This window comes from Ranitomeya variabilis, chromosome 2 (assembly GCF_051348905.1).
Source record: "Ranitomeya variabilis isolate aRanVar5 chromosome 2, aRanVar5.hap1, whole genome shotgun sequence".
NCBI lineage: Eukaryota > Metazoa > Chordata > Amphibia > Anura > Dendrobatidae > Ranitomeya > Ranitomeya variabilis.
In genome coordinates this window covers 640,796,596-640,813,670 of record NC_135233.1, presented here as the reverse complement: position 1 = coordinate 640,813,670, position 17,075 = coordinate 640,796,596, and positions in this window count along the sequence as shown.

Below are 17,075 nucleotides of genomic sequence, written 5' to 3'. Positions count from 1 at the left end.
ATAATTATTCTTACACATTTTTGGGGAGAGAATGGAGTAAAGAAACAAATCTGTTCTCTATTATTTTTTACCATGTGCCCCATTCAGTAAGAGGAATAAGTTAACCTTACTCTGTTGATCTACACAATAGCGATAATATCCTAAAACAGTGGATTTTTGAACAATAAAATAACTTTAATTAAAATGTAAATTTTAAGTGCTAATTTAATTACATACATAATGCTTAGAAGACACATGGTCTAATAGACCTAAACCAATGGTGGGCATGGTGGCCTTTGTTTTGGTAACTCCTTGGAAATCCATATTTGTGTAGTGTATTGCTGATAGGAAACCGGAGGGAACTCCCTCCCCCTGTCAAGCCTATTAGATGCCAGCTGTTACAGCGGAAGTTTGTCTGCCAGTTATCATAGAGACTTTAAGTAAGGAATTCATAATGTGCAGTTTTATCATGATGCCTTATAATAATCTCAGATACAGGGCAATATTGCTAGTAAGTAAATTTGCTTAAAAATGTTTTGATTTGCAAAGATCTGACCGATACTACAATAAAGATAATCATTACAGATAGTGGGGAGGAAGCACAATGTCTGTAAAGCGCTATGGAATATGTTGGTGCTATGTAAGCAAGCATAATAAATTAATTTTTACAAGAATTGACCAGTTTAAATTGCCATTAAGGGTAACATGCAGATGTAACATCAATGCTATGGTGTAGCTCAATGTTCATAGGCTCTACACTGAAACACTACTTTTTGAGCTAAAAACTCCCTTCTGATGGTATGTTTTTTTTTTAACTGAGAGTGATTAACATATAAATGAAAAATGAAAAATGTAATTAGAAATTAGAAATCAGGTGGATGAGCATAGAGCAACTGGATGAGCTGGAATCAAGTTGTTATAAAAATTTGAAATATTAAAAAAAAATTATTTATGTTTATTGATCTAAACACACACACACACGCACACACACAGACACACACACACATATATATATATATATATATATATATATATATATATGTACAGTATATTGATAGATTTGTAAAATATATATATATTTTCCAGTAAATAGTTTATGCTGAATAAATGAACATTTTTAGTTTTTAATATTCTTTATTGTAAATGCAAAAGTGAAAGCTTAATTAGACAAATATGTGTGCTACTGCTTTAACGCAAAAAAAAGGCTCATTTCAAAACAACAAATTGCATAGCATGCTGCTGTTAAAATAATGCAAAACCTAAATAATTGTGCGGATGCAAAGATCATTTTAAAAAGGCAAGAATAATTTTCGAGCAAGTGTAATAATATATATAACGACATTGAGATTGTTCCAATTAGGCAGTTTATTTTGTTAACCTACCTCATTTTAGCCATTGATCCCATAGCTTATCAATGTTTTCTGCTTTTTCCTTTAAATAAACTGGCTCTGGCTCATTCCATCTGGTTCCCCTTCCGACAGCAGCCTCGCACCTGTTCACACCTCCTCTCCTGTTGGATTCCATTGAACATTTCCTCCTCTGCCAGGGCTATTCTGGCACACACAACCTTTCTGTCATTCAATCCATCTGTCAGAAGTGAACCTTGTTTACAACTAGCTTCTGTTTTTTACTTTGAGAATCGAAGCACCTAAAGGTCATTGTCAAATGCAATCTCAATGCAGATTTCAGTATTCCTCTGCTAACCGCTCTCTCCGAATAGATTTTTTATGACTTATGGTATGAGAAGGAGTTTACTTGAAGATAAGATACAGTTATCTTATTAACTATAAATGGTAAAATCAAGGCTGCTGATAAGCTGTCTTCTCACTGCATGACTGTGCTTATTTATGCCAGGCTTGGCACAAAAATGTCACACAATTAAGCAACACATTTAAATACTAAGACTCGTTGTAAATATCTTTCTTATTTACAAAACAAGATGAGGAATGAGTGGTTCAATGCTTCTCACATTGCCATTGTTATTTGTAGCAATAGCCCAACAAACAACCTAAAAATACCTTTTTTTAAAAGGGATTAACTTTGATCTGTAAAATAGTGACAGGACAAATGTTCGGGGATTTACTTATTTCCCCATGATTCTTCTCGTGTGAATACTAGAATCTAAGAAACATATTCCTCATCCAGGAAACATTAGGGAAGCTGGATATACCTAGCAAAATATAGTTTACTTAGGGCTTTGGTAAATTCTGCTTCTGAGTGTGTTTTTTTTCTGTAGATCTCTGTCAGTTCAGTTTTTTTCTGGTGGTTAGTAATAAGCCACTCTTATAGTCTGGGAAGCTGATGACAAGTTAGTGCTCAGCCGATTGTAGCATAATGTGAATAATCTCTAATAACAATTTGTGATACTTACAGCAAGTGATAGGTTAAACTACAGCAGATGGAAGTTAAATAATTTATTACAGATTGAAACGTAATGTTAACAGACTCTAATAATAGTTGATGATGCTTACATCAAACAATAGGTTAACCAGCAGGTCACAGAAACAGCAGATGCACATAGTAAAAATCACAGGATTCTGAACAGATGATAACAACAGAATGAACAGGATGATGGCTTTCTGCAAATCAATGGCAACAAAATGCATTGCAGTTTCAATACTTAGAAAAAGGGATATGTTCATGTGGGCTTAAAAGGCCTTGGGAAATTATGTCACTGCTGTTAGGGGTCGAGTTCCCACCTCTGCACAGGGGGAATCTCAGGCCATCTCCGCTGCGGTCTCCCATTCTTCTCCTGCCACAGTGGAGCCTGCTCAGCAGAGACATCGGTCCCAGTGTCTCGCTCAGTCTGACTCTGTACAAAGGGTTACTGCTGCTTTTCCAGCTTCTGCCATTAAAGCCAGTGCTGGGCAGCGGCAAGCAGACGCTTCTGGGACTAAGTCCTCTTTTTCTCGTTCTGAGCATGCCCAGAGTAAGATCTCTCAGTGGAGATCGAAGGTCACATGTTTAGATACTGCAGCTAAATCCATTGGTCCTCCAGGAAGGTCCTGAAGGTACTCAGGCTCTGTAGCAGCCTCTCATTGGTCCTTCTAGGAAGGTCCTGTACTTGCTGCAGCTATTTAAGGCTCTCATGACCGCTTGACCATGCGCTAGTATTGAATCAGTTATGTGCATGCGCCAGTGTGGTCACATTTATGTGTGTTCAGGGAGTCAGCTGAAATAAGCCCCTAGAATGCCGGCACCTCCAGCGAGGAGATTGTGTGCGTGGATTTAGGGCCCCGGCTGAAATAAGCCCCTAGAATACCGGCTCCTCCGGAGAGGAGATTGTATGTTTGTGTTGCCACACTCTGCCATCAGCTCGGCAGTTGCTGGATACTCCTGTGAAGTCAACAGGGTTCTGCGTTCCTTAGTTGCCAAGGTCTCAGCTGCTGACTCGGGGCATCCTCAGGCGCGGGCACTATAGCCACCGAGGGTCAGATTGAGATCTGGCACAGCATCTCTGTGAAGTAACAGAGTTCGTTTCTACCGCCATAAAGGGCCGCCATTTGCCAGCAGCAGGTCCTCTCCTGCACAGTAGACCCCGGGCTGCGAACACACCAAATAATATCTCTCAATTTACTTGGTGCGTTCCACCAGCCCTAACATCTGCTGAATGCCAGGCCACTTGTAAAACTTGATGTGGACAAAAAAGGGGCGACAACTATAAGGGAAGGGAGTGGAGCTTGGTCATGAAGATGAAACAGGTGCACAACAGTACTCCCCTTTTATGGTCCCTCCCAGAAAACTCAGTAACAGAATAAAGAAGATGCCTGCAATGAAATCTCTTGAACAACACTGATGAAATGTCTTTTTTGGGGTATGCAGCAAAACTCCTCAGGACCATATTCTTTCTCGTCTATTAACTCCTTCACAGCCTTTGACGTATGAGTACATTAAGGAGATTGTACAGGCATCCCCACCCATAGCTTGGTTTACATTAAAGCTTGGACCCAGCTGTCAATGCCAAGAGCGGTGCCCACACGGTCCCGGGCATTTTGGCTTCCTAAATTATACCGATCGTTGAATTTAGAAGGTTGGGAGAGCTTCCTACATACAAAAGCACTAAATAACAATAGGGAGAAGGATAGGGAGTAATAAACTATATGAGAACAGGGACCAGGAGATAAGCACACAAGTACTACACCAAACCACAGAACACTTCTACAACAACTCTACTCCAAACACTTAGCCTTAACACATTTTTAACCAGCATGCAATGGGTCATTAACCTTTTCAGCACAAGAAGAAACTAAATTCATTTAATATAGGACACAAATCACATAATCTCTAAAGAAGACCTGCGATTTATTCCGTGACATGACCGTCTAACTCCAGGTCTTTCTGTGGGAAGTGACCACCTCCTGTCAGTACTCCGCCTACTGGACCCTCGGGAACGGTTTATCCAGATGAGCCGCGTAGAAGGGCCAAATTAGTTTACTGGCATTAACTTCAGATTCTAATACCCACGTCCTAACTTCAGGACCATACCCTTTCCAGTGCACCAAGAACCATACAAAAATCCACAATTATTGCCATCTGAAACACCAAATTACCATCAACAATAATCAATGATGGCGGCATATTTTTTGAGCAATGACTTGTTGAAAATGTTGTGGATTTTAAGATTTAGAGGAAGTTGGAGCGCCCCCACTGCCGCAGGGCCGAGGGGCACCCGGTACTGGGCCTCTGTGTCTCGGTTCTGGGGTTGTCACAGTGGCTGTGCCCGGTCCGTGACCCTGCTGAGGGGCGTCCAGTGAAAGTTGAGAATGTGATGAGGTTGTGGTGCGGTGCAGGTCGCAGTAAATAACGAGGACACCAGGTTGCAGTCTCTTTACCTCTTTACTGAAGGCTTCAGGATCCTCAGTCCGGAATACGGTTAACCGGGCTGCGTGAGTCCGGCCGGTCCAATGGCACCTCCAGAGTTCCCTTTGCAGGTGGAAATCTGTGCCTACCTTCTAGCGCTTGTGTGTTGTGGTCCTCCCCTGCTGTGCTTACGGGATAGTCCCCACAACTGTTGTGTCTGTTTCAGAAGTTCCCTCACAACTCGATTTTGATGTTCTTCTTCGTCCCCCCAGATGATATGGCTAGGACGCACCCGTATGACGGGTAGGCTCGGAGCTCTTCCGGGACCCTAGTGTCGCCCATCTCCAACTGTTGCCCCCTATGTCTTCTTAGGTGATTTGAGTGAGACAGCCCTCCTATAACTGACTGTCCTGCTGTAGGTTTGAAGTAAGGCCTGGAGCTCAATACTTCCTCGGCATTCCGGCCACCGGCTACGTGCCTCAGTAGGATGTTGCCTCGTCTTACAGCACGACTCCTACTGGTGTTTCTCCTTGTTGCGTTGATCTCGTTTCTCACTCAGCACAATAAACCTCGCTTCTTGTCCTTTCTTGGGGTACCGCTGCGATGAAGTGCAGGCGCTGTCCCGTAACGTTCTTTCCTGTTCGCTAGGCCTCTGTCAGGATCCCACCCCTGACAGGGACCCCCCTGAATCTTCCCCTGCAACACCCTCTGCCACAGGATGTTGCCTGGTTCCAACCCAGTCAGCTTTCTGACTAACTTCCTATCCAACCCCCAGTTTTACCAGATTGTGAGGAGTGGCCTAATACATAGCACCCTTAGCTCCCCCTGGAGGCCAGACTGTGAAGTGTATTGGTGTCTGTGATACCTGGTCAGGTGAACTCCTTCAGTGCCATCAGACGTACCATAGCCCCCCTTAGCGGCGGAGCATCAGTACTGCAATGACCAGGACTCTGGGGTGCTGCACTCCCCCCGGTTAAATCCAGTACTCCTGGACTGGGAAGAAAACAACAATACATGTCAGCAAAAAGACATAAAATTTTGAAATGCAATAACAATAAGCAAATTTGAACAGAGCTTCCCTTTATGGGAGGTGAGGACACTTGAACGTTACAAACATGGTTAAATACTTTAAAGGGAACCTGTCACCCCGTTTTTTCGGTATGAGATAAAAATACTGTTAAATAGGGCCTGAGCTGAGCATTACAATAGTGTAGTTTGTGTACCCCGATTCCCCACCTATGCTGCCGAAATACGTTACCAAAGTAGTCGTTTTCGCCTGTCAATCAGGCTGGTCAGGTCAAAAGGGTGTGGTGTCCTCCCCCAGATCTTGCGTAGTTTTCCGTTGGTGGCGTAGTGGTGTGCGCATGTCCAAGGTCCAGAATCCTCTGCCAGGGGATTTCAAAGAGCGCGGTGTCCGTTATTGCATTGGTGATCGGTGGGCGCGGCCATCTTCCTTTGGCCGCGCGTGCGCAGAAGCGGCGCTGTGCTGGCCGCGACGCTCTGCTGGCCGCGGCTTCAGGAAAATGGCCGCCGCGATATCCATCTGCGCACGCGCGGCATCCCGCGGCCATTTTCCTGAAGCCGCGGCCAGCAGAGCGTCGCGGCCAGCACAGCGCCGCTTCTGCGCACGCGCGGCCAAAGGAAGATGGCCGCGCCCACCGATCACCAATGCAATAACGGACACCGCGCTCTTTGAAATCCCCTGGCAGAGGATTCTGGACCTTGGACATGCGCACACCACTACGCCACCAACGGAAAACTACGCAAGATCTGGGGGAGGACACCACACCCTTTTGACCTGACCAGCCTGATTGACAGGCGAAAACGACTACTTCGGTAACGTATTTCGGCAGCATAGGTGGGGAATCGGGGTACACAAACTACACTATTGTAATGCTCAGCTCAGGCCCTATTTAACAGTATTTTTATCTCATACCGAAAAAACGGGGTGACAGGTTCCCTTTAAATAACATACTATAAATAACTTTTCTTACCCAACCGGGTATTCTACTAAGTGCAAATTTTTGAACAATAATTTAACGTTGCCTTTAAGGACGTACACGCTGAATCCACTAAAGACCTTCTTATAAAACACTATAAGGCTAATCAACTTTTTCTTCACTTTCCATCCTTACATCTGCAGGACCGCCTGTCTATCTGCCCCAGGCCTACTGCCTCTCGCTCTGTTGCAGGACCGCCCCTTTCCGCCCGGGCCTACTGCCTTTCTGCTACTATACACAGTATAGAACTTATCAACCTTCTCTCAGTTCAAGATCACTGAGCCATCTCGGTATGCCAGTGAGCCCGCTTTCATTCCTCGCCAGCTGAAGTTAATATGGAGTAGTGGATATTTATCAAGTGCCGGTTTTCTATTTTCCTTTATTTGAAGGTTCGTACATCTCGGTATGGCTCCTAGGAGGACTCACCGACTAACCCCATACAGGTTCACTTCCTGTCCTCATTCTTCTAGCAACATCATTAAACATTTTTCACAATTAACTAGCTCACTACATATAACGTTTATATGTAAGCATTATTAGTACTTCCTTTTAAAGCATCATCATTCTTTAAGTGCTATTGATGAACGTTCCCTTTAAGAGGGGACCAAGTCTCTATGAGGTAGTGCAACTTCTCAAGCTGCAAGTCCGCATGCAGCAAGGACTCCGATACTGCTTCCAGGAACAGTTTCTTCGCAAAGAGTCCTTTTCTTTGTAAAACCAGTAGAGGGCACCTTTAAGAAGGTGCAAACTATTTACAATAAGTTTGTAATCATGCAGCGTTCATGATCCAGCAGTTCTTTTCAACAATGATGAACGAGAGACAAAAGCGAAAAGGCAAAAATAGGGATCCCGGGTAAACTAAGGGATCCCTTTTAGAGTTAACCCTAGTCGGGTTGTAGCAGCAGGAAAACACATAGAAAGACAGACAGTTAACTATATACAGTTTGCAAAGCACTTTAAAGCTTCATAGTAAATTGCAAGACATCAGCCGGTAGTGGACATCTCCTGACCGTGGCGGCTTCGGTCCCTGGTCTCCGGCTGATGCGGTGTCAGTATTGGTGGTTGGTTTCTCGGGTGCAGTCAGGTCACCCGATGTCTGGATTCGAAGGCTGACCCTGGCTGCAAGCTCGGTAGCTGCAACAAGGTGTACGGTGGCGATAGTAGCAAGATCTGTCATGTCTGGTTCAATCATGGTCGAGGCAACAGGTGACACCCCCTCAGGCCCACATCGTTGGACGTTCCGAGCGCACCATCCTTGTGCACTCCGGTGGCGGGTGTAGGTCACCTGATCCCCCCTTTGCAATAGTGGGTCACCATATCGGTTGCGGAAAGGAGTCTTCACGTTGCAACTGGTAACGAAGATGTCAGTCGGTAGTCCCGGTTCCTGTATGGAGCCCCAACCCCGCTTTGGGTGAAAGGCCAGCACAGTTCCCCGCTTTACCACGTCTTTTCTGCCGTGCGCAGGCTTTGGGTGTTTCACTTTTGGCGCGTCAGTTTGTTCTGTCTCTGTTCGGTTTTTCCAGTGTAAGATCAGGCATTGTTTATATTGTTCCCAAGTGAGCACAGCAAGGGTGAGGCCTTCCTCCCTGGATCCATCTGGCCCGATCCAGGGGGTGTCCCACTGGAGGATCACCCCTTCTGAGCTCACGTCTATGGGTTCTCCCATCTTGGTCGGTAGTGGAGGTACCAGCTTCCCCATCGTGTCAGGGGTGAGGATCACCCGCTCCACCGAGAGGACATGGTTATTGTTGGGGTGAGGAGCGGTCGCGGGAGCGGGACCGGTCAGGGGAGCAGGATCGATCAGGGGAGCAGGATCGGTCGGGGTAGTAGGGGCGCTGTTATGGACCTGGTGGTTAGGAGCACCCGGAATGACCTGATGGTTAAACTATCACACAGGACGAGCTCTGGGAAGTGGGAGCTCTGCTGACCGCAAGCCTAATCCTATCACACAAACACTAGAAATAGCCGTGGAGCGTACCTAACTCTGCCTAGACGCCTCTTCACAGCCTAAGAGCTAACTACCCCTAAGATAGGAAATAAAGCCTAACTTGCCTCAGAGAAATTTCCCCAAAGGAAAAGGCAGCCCCCCACAAATATTGACTGTGAGTTAAGATGAAAGTCACAAACATAAGAATGAAACAGGTTTCAGCAAAGGAGGCCAGACTTCACTAAACAGACTGAGGATAGAAAAGGTATCTTTGAGGTCAGCACAAAACACTACAAAAAGCCACGCAGAGTGTGCAAAAAGACCCCCGCACCGACTCACGGTGCGGAGGTGCCACTCTGCCTCCCAGAGCTTCCAGCTAGCAAGGCAATATCATGATAGCAAGCTGGACAAGAAAACAAAGATAAGCAAATAAACTAGCAGGGATTTAGCTTTGCTGGAGTAGACAGGTCCTCAGAAAGATCCAAGAGAGATCTGAACCAGTACTAAAACATTGACAGCTGGCATCAAGTAACAATCTGAGTGGAGTTAAATAGAGCTGCCAGCCTGGGACCAAACGAGGTCAGCTGAGGAAGGAACTTCAGAACCAGCAGCTCCACTCACAGCTACCAGAGGGAGCCCATGGGGCGAACTCGCCGAACGAAGTACCGTTCATGACCACAGAAGGGAGTTCGAGAACAGAATTCACAACAGGGCGCCTTCCATACCTGCGCCTGATGTGATTCCACCGATGTCGATCTATTCCGTTGACAAGGACACTGGAGTCGGCTGCAGCCCGGACCGCAGCTCCTCCAAGGCAGCCTCCCGATGTGGCTCCGCCCGTCATGGCTCCGTGGTCGGGATAGGCGGGCTCGGATCCTCCGCCGGCAGCTGCAAGGAGTTCAGATCCTTCAGCTGCGGTGGATGCGGTTCCGCCTCTGGCGGGTGAGGGTAAGCCGGGATCACTTTGCCATCGCTCGGGCACTTGCTGATCATCATCGCTGTCCGGCATTCGGCGGCAACGCATGCACCTGGCTCCGCCGTTTCTCCAAGGTCGAGCTCCCTCTTCACCTCGTTCCCGCCGCTGCAAATCAGGGGGCGGTTCTCCTCTGCTGCTGGGCAGGTCGTCATCTCGCAACAGAAGTCGGAGGGGGCGGTCGCTGCTTTTGGCGCCGCTTTGGTAGTCTCCTCCCATGGCATGCCCTTCTTCTTCCTCTGCGCTCCCTGTGGCGCTGCAATGGCGGTGGCTTTTGGCAGGAACTCTTGGCGGCAAGTGGCAACACACAGCCCCTGCAATAAGTCACAGTCCAAGCACAATAAATCACAGTTCCAAGGCACACATGACCTGATTCTTCAGGCTTAAGTAGATCCTGTTCGTGACGCCAAGTTGGAGCGCCCCCACTGCCGCAGGGCCGAGGGGCACCTGGTCCTGGGCCTCTGTGTCTCGGTTCTGGGGTTGTCACGGTGGCTGGGCCCGATCCGTGACCCTGCTGAGGGGCGTCCAGTGAAAGTTGAGAATGTGATGAGGTTGTGGTGCGGTGCAGGTCGCAGTAAATAACGAGGACACCAGGTTGCAGTCTCTTTACCTCTTTACTGAAGGCTTCAGGATCCTCAGTCCGGAATACGGTTAACCGGGCTGCGTGAGTCTGGCCGGTCCGATGGCACCTCCAGAGTTCCCTTGCAGGTGGAAATCTGTGCCAACCTTCTAGCGCTTGTGTGTTGTGGTCCTCCCCTGCTGTGCTTACGGGATAGTCCCCACAACTGTTGTGTCTGTTTCTGAAGTTCCCTCACAACTCGATTTTGATGTTCTTCTTCGTCCCCCCAGATGATATGGCTAGGACGCACCCGTATGACGGGTAGGCTCGGAGTTCTTCCGGGACCCTAGTGTCACCCCTCTCCAACTGTTGCCCCCTATGTCTTCTAAGGTGATTTGAGTGAGACAGCCCACCTATAACTGACTGTCCTGCCGTAGGTTTGAAGTAAGGCCTGGAGCTCAATACTTCCTCGGCATTCCGGCCACCGGCTACGCGCCTCAGTAGGATGTTGCCTCGTCTTACAGCACGACTCCTACTGGTGTTTCTCCTTGTTGCGTTGATCTCGTTTCTCACTCGCTTCTTGTCCTTTCTTGGGGTACCGCCGCGATGAAGTGCAGGCGCGGTCCCGTAACGTTTTTTCCTGTTCGCTAGGCCTCTGTCAGAATCCCACCCCTGACAGGGACCCCCCTGAATCTTCCCCTGCAACACCCTCTGCCACAGGATGTTGCCTGGTTCCAACCCAGTCAGCTTTCTGACTAACATCCTATCCAACCCCCAGTTTTACCAGATTGTGAGGAGTGGCCTAATACATAGCACCCTTAGCTCCCCCTAGAGGCCAGACTGTGAAGTGTATTGGTGTCTGTGATACCTGGTCAGGTGAACTCCTTCAGTGCCATCAGACGTACCATAGCCCCCCTTAGCGTCGGAGCATCAGTACTGCAACGACCAGGACTCTGGGGCGCTGCAGAAGCTTAAGACGAAAAGCAACAGGGTTAATTATGGCAACCTCTTTGTAAAGACCAATGGACCTAGGACCTAATTTCCAGGAAAGAATTTTCAGTTTAACCCCTTAACGACCAGAGGTATTTTTGGTTTTGCATTTTCATTTTTGCTCCCTTTCTTCCCAGAGCCATAACTTTTTTACTTTTTTGTCAATATGGCCATTGTTTTTTTGCAGGACGAGTTGTACTTTTGAACTACACCATTGGTTTTACCATGTCGTGTACTAGAAAATGGGAAAAAGTCCAAGTGCGGTGAATTACAAAAAAAGTGCAATCACACACGTTTTCTGTTTGGCCTTTTTACTAGGTTCACTAAATGCTAAAACTGACCTGCCACTAAGATTCACCAGGTCATTACGAGTTCATAGAAACCTACACATGTCTAGGTTCTTTTTTATATAAGTGGTGAAAAAAAATTCAAACTTTGTTAAAAAAAGGAGCCATTTTCCGATACCCGTAGCGTCTCCATTTTCCGTGATCTCGGGTTGGCTGAGAGCTTATTTTTTTGTGCCGAGGTGATGTTTTTAATGATATCATTTTGGTGCAGATAAGTTCTTTTGATCGCCGGTTATTGCATTTTAATGCAATGTCGCGGTGACCAAAAAATGTAATTCTGACTTTTTTTTATCGCTATGCCGTTTAGCGATCAGGTTAATCTTTTTTTTATTAATAGATTGTGTGATTATGAATGCGGTGATACCAAATATGTGTATGTTTGATTTTTTTATTGTTTTATTTTGATCGGGGGTGATTTAAACTTATATATATATATATATATATATATATATATATATATATATATATATATATATATACTGTATATACACTCACCGGCCACTTTATTAGGTACACCATGCTAGTAACGGGTTGGACCCCCTTTTGCCTTCAGAACTGCCTCAATTCTTCGTGGCATAGATTCAACAAGGTGCTGGAAGCATTCCTCAGAGATTTTGGTCCATATTGACATGATGGCATCACACAGTTGCCGCAGATTTGTCGGCTGCACATCCCAAAGATGCTCCATACAAGGCAGGATGGATCCATGCTTTCATGTTGTTTACGCCAAATTCTGACCCTACCATCCGAATGTCGCAGCAGAAATCGAGACTCATCAGACCAAGCAACGTTTTTCCAATCTTCTACTGTCCAATTTCGATGAGCTTGTACAAATTGTAGCCTCAGTTTCCTGTTCTTAGCTGAAAGGAGTGGTACCCGGTGTGGTCTTCTGCTGCTGTAGCCCATCTGCCTCAAAGTTCGACGCACTGTGCGTTCAGAGATGCTCTTAGGCCTACCTTGGTTGTAACGGGTGGCGATTTGAGTCACTGTTGCCTTTCTATCAGCTCGAACCAGTCTGCCCATTCTCCTCTGACCTCTGGCATCAACAAGGCATTTCCGCCCACAGAACTGCCGCTCACTGGATTTTTTTTCTTTTTCGGACCATTCTCAGTAAACCCTAGAGATGGTTGTGCGTGAAAATCCCAGTAGATCAGCAGTTTCTGAAATACTCAGACCAGCCCTTCTGGCACCAACAACCATGCCACGTTCAAAGGCACTCAGATCACCTTTCTTCCCCATACTGATGCTCGGTTTGAACTGCAGGAGATTGTCTTGACCATGTCTACATGCCTAAATGCACTGAGTTGCCGCCATGTGATTGGCTGATTAGAAATTAAGTGTTAACAAGAAGTTGGACAGGTGTACCTAATAAAGTGGCCAGTGAGTGTATATATATATATATATATATATATATATATATATATATATATATATATCTTTTTTAAAATATTTTTAAAAACATTTTTTTTTACATTTGACATGCTTCAATAGTCTCCATGGAAGACTAGAAGCTGCCACAACCCGTTTGGCTCTGCTACATAGAGGCAATGATCAGATTGCCTCTATGCAGTAGAATTACTCACTTGCTATGAGCGCCGACCACTGGGTGATGCTCACAGCAATGATAACCATAGAGGTCTCCAGGAGACCTCTGGTTGTCATGCCAATGATCCGGTGACCCACAATCACTGGCGGGGGTCACCGGTGGGCGGGTTTCCGGCCAGATGGCCGGAAGCGCAAGTTAAATGCCACTATCAGCGTTTGACAGTGGCATTTAATGGGTTAATAGCCGCGGGTGGATCGCGATTCCACCCGCTGCTATTCCAGTCACATGTCAGCTGTTCAAAACAGCTGGCCTGTACCAGGAAAGATGTGAGCTCACCACTGGAGTCCACATCAAAGGGAGGGAATCCGACATCGGTGCACGATTTCGCCCAAAGTCGGAAAGGGGTTAATATTTCTGGTAGTCATACTAAATCATTCAAACCAAGGTCTGGATCTGACAACCGTTTCTTATCAGCCTTGCATTTGTATCTGTCCCCCATGATCTTTAATTTGTTCTGAACCCCTTGCCATACAGATAAGACTGATGAAGAGAATCATTCCTCCCCAGGAACCATTGAAAACCAATCTTTACTGAAAGTACTGAAGTGAGGATGGAAGTCATATGCGCCAAAAAATTGCATCTTATCAGTGGACTCACTGCACTGATTGTTTAAGACAAACTCAGCTAAAGGTATAAAAGATGACCACTCCTCCTGGTTATCTGACACAAAAGACAAAACAGGGATAACAGAAAACCTCTATCACACAAGAGCACTAATCAACACTAGGGAGAAGGATAGTGACAGGGAGAAATAAACTAAACAGTAACAGGGACAGGAGATAAACACACAAGTATTACAGCAAATCACAGAACACTTAGACAACAACTCTACTGCAAACATTTAGCTTTAGCACAAAGCACAGGAAGATGAATCTTTCACCGGCAGGGACAAGAACGTATGATCAGTTTATAGAGGAAGAGATAATGACCAGATCAGAAGCAGCTGAAATGGAGCTGCATGATTCTGACCAGTATATAACGGGTTGCTGACCTCGAAATTAAATCCATTTAACATGGGACACAAATCACACCATCTCTAAAGATGACCTGCGACTCATTACCCGACATGACAACCTTGTGCCAGAACAAAATAAAGATCAATAAAAATGAAAAAATACACATACTTACGGTATGTAAAAAGAAAATATAAACAAAAAAGTACAATTATTGGCATTGTCGCTTCCAGAACGACATGACCTATAAAACTGTCACACTAGTTAACTAGTTCACTGTTCTTCAGTGAACAACATAAAAAAAGTGTTAAGGATATGTATTTGATATTTGATATTTGATTATGAAGATACACAGAAATCATCAATGACTAGCAATAATTATGAAATAAGGCAATGAGGTATTATATGGGAAAACACCTTATTTCTCTCTATAAATACTGTACTTCTCAACCAATAAAGCCAGAAATCATTTGAGACACAGCTTCACTGTCCATGTCCTTTGTTGTCTCTCTGAGATAAAATGTGGCCACAGACAATTAAGAGTAGTCAGTCACACCTTAGTGTGGAAGATTCAACAAATGAAATAAAAAATGTGGCAAAAATCTAAGCTTTTAAATCAAACCAACAAACAAAAAGTAAAGTAAACAATTTGACAATTTATTGGATTAACTCCGTTCCGACCACCAATACGCCTTTTAACGGCGGTTAAGGGTACGTAAACCTCAGCACCGTTAATTAACGGCGCTGTGGAAAAAGTGTGTAAAATCACTGGGGTCTCGGCTGCCTGGGGTAGCTGAGACTCCAGAAAACATGATTCAGGTTGTTTTTTACCAACCCTGGTGTTGCGATCGCCGTTATTAACCATATAACGGCCACCGCAAAAAAAGTCCGATTTGCGATTTAATTTCTCTCTCCTCTGATGTGATCGCACATCAGAGGAGAGAGAAATAGGGTCCCCCAATCAACCGATCCTTACCGGTGTCCCTGGGTCCTCCTGCTTCCCCCCACGGTTACCGGTGTCTTCTTCCGGTAAGAAAATGGCAGGTGCATGCACAGTTTGCCTGCCGAGATCTGCTGGCCGGCACCCAGCAATAGATTTTTTCCTATTGGTTCATTTTGATCACTGTGATAGACCCTATCACAGTGATCAAAATAAAAAAAATAAATAAATGAACCCCCCTTTATCACCCCCTTTAGATAGGAAAAAATTATGAAATAAAAAAAATATATTTATTTCCATTTTTCCATTAGAGTTAGAGTTGGGCTAAAGTGAGTTGGGCTAAAGTTAGGGTCAGGACTAGGGTTAGGGTTGGTGCTAAAGTTAGGGTTAGGGTTGGGGCTAAAGTTAGTGTTGGGGCTAAAGTTAGGGTTAGGGTTGGGGCTAAAGTTAGGGTTGGGGCTAAAGTTAGGGTTAGGGTTGGGGCTAAAGTTAGTGTTGGGGCTAAAGTTAGGGTTAGGGTTGGGGCTAAAGTTAGTGTTGGGGCTAAAGTTAGGGTTAGGGTTGGGGCTAAAGTTAGGGTTAGGGTTGGGGTTAAAGTTAGGGTTAGGGTTGAGGCTAGAGTTGGAGTTAGAGTTAGGGTTTGGATTACGTGTAGGGTCGGGATTAGGGTTAGGGTTGGGATTAGGGTTAGAGTTGGATTAGGGTTAGGGTTGGGATTAGGGTTATGGTTAGGGGTGTGTTGGGGTTAGGGTTGTGGTTAGGGTTGGGATTAGGGTTAGAGGTGTGTATTTGTTAGGGATGTGGTTAGGTTTATGGTTAGGGTTGGGATTAGGGTTAGGGGTGTGTAGGGGTTAGGGTTGGAGTTAAAATTAGGGTGTTACCAGTGTTTAGGCACATCAGGGGTTCCCCAAACGTGACATGGCGTCCAATCTCAGTTCTGCATTGAAAAAGTCAATCGGTGCTCCTTCCCTTCTGAGCTCTACCGTGCACCCAAACAGTGTTTTACCCCCACATATGGGGCATCAGCGTACTCAGGACAAATTGGACAACAAGACTGGGGTCAGATTTCTCCTGTTACCCTTGGGAAAATAAAAATTGCGGGCTAAAAGTTCATTTTTGTGGGAAAAAATATATTTTATTTTCACGGCTCTACATTATAAACTTTAGTGAAACAATTGGGGGTTCAAAGTGCTCACCACACATCTAGATAAGTTCCTTGGGTGGTCAAGTTTCCAAAATGGGGTCCCTTGTGGGGGTTTCCACTGTTTAGGCACATCAGTGGCTCTCCAAACGCGACATGTCATCCGATATCAATTCCAGTCAATTCTACATTGAAAAAGTCAAATGGTGCTTCTTCCCTTCCGAGCTCTGCCATGCACCCAAATAGTGGTTTACCCTCATATATGGGGTATCTGCATATTCAGGATAAATTGCACAACAAGTTTGGGGTCTAATTTCCTCTGGTACCCTTGGCAAAATAAAATTTTGGGGGTGAAAAAAATCATTTTTGTGGAAAAAAAAGGATTTTTTATTTTCACGGCTCTGCGTTATACACTTTAGTGAAACACTTGGGGGTTCAAAGTGTCCACAGGGTTACGCGCTGCTGCCAAGAGCTTCCTGCACTGACTGTGTCAAAGCAGAGCACAGCGGTGATGTCACCGCTGTGCTCTGCTTTACTGCCGACGCTGACACATTCAGTGAAGGAAGCTCTGAGCAGCAGCGCGTAACCCTGTGGACGCCGGCGGGGGACGTGACAGACATCAGAATGTGAGTATGTAGTGTTTTTTTTTTTACTTTTACAATGGTAACCAGGGTAAATATCGGGTTACTAAGCGCGGCCCTGCACTTAGTAACCCGATGTTTATCCTGGTTACCCGGGTGCTGCAGGGGGACTTCGGCATCGTTGAAGACAGTTTCAACGATGCCGAAGTCGTTCCCATGATCGTTGGTCGCTGGAGAGAGCTGTCTGTGTGACAGCTCCCCAGCGACCACACAATGACT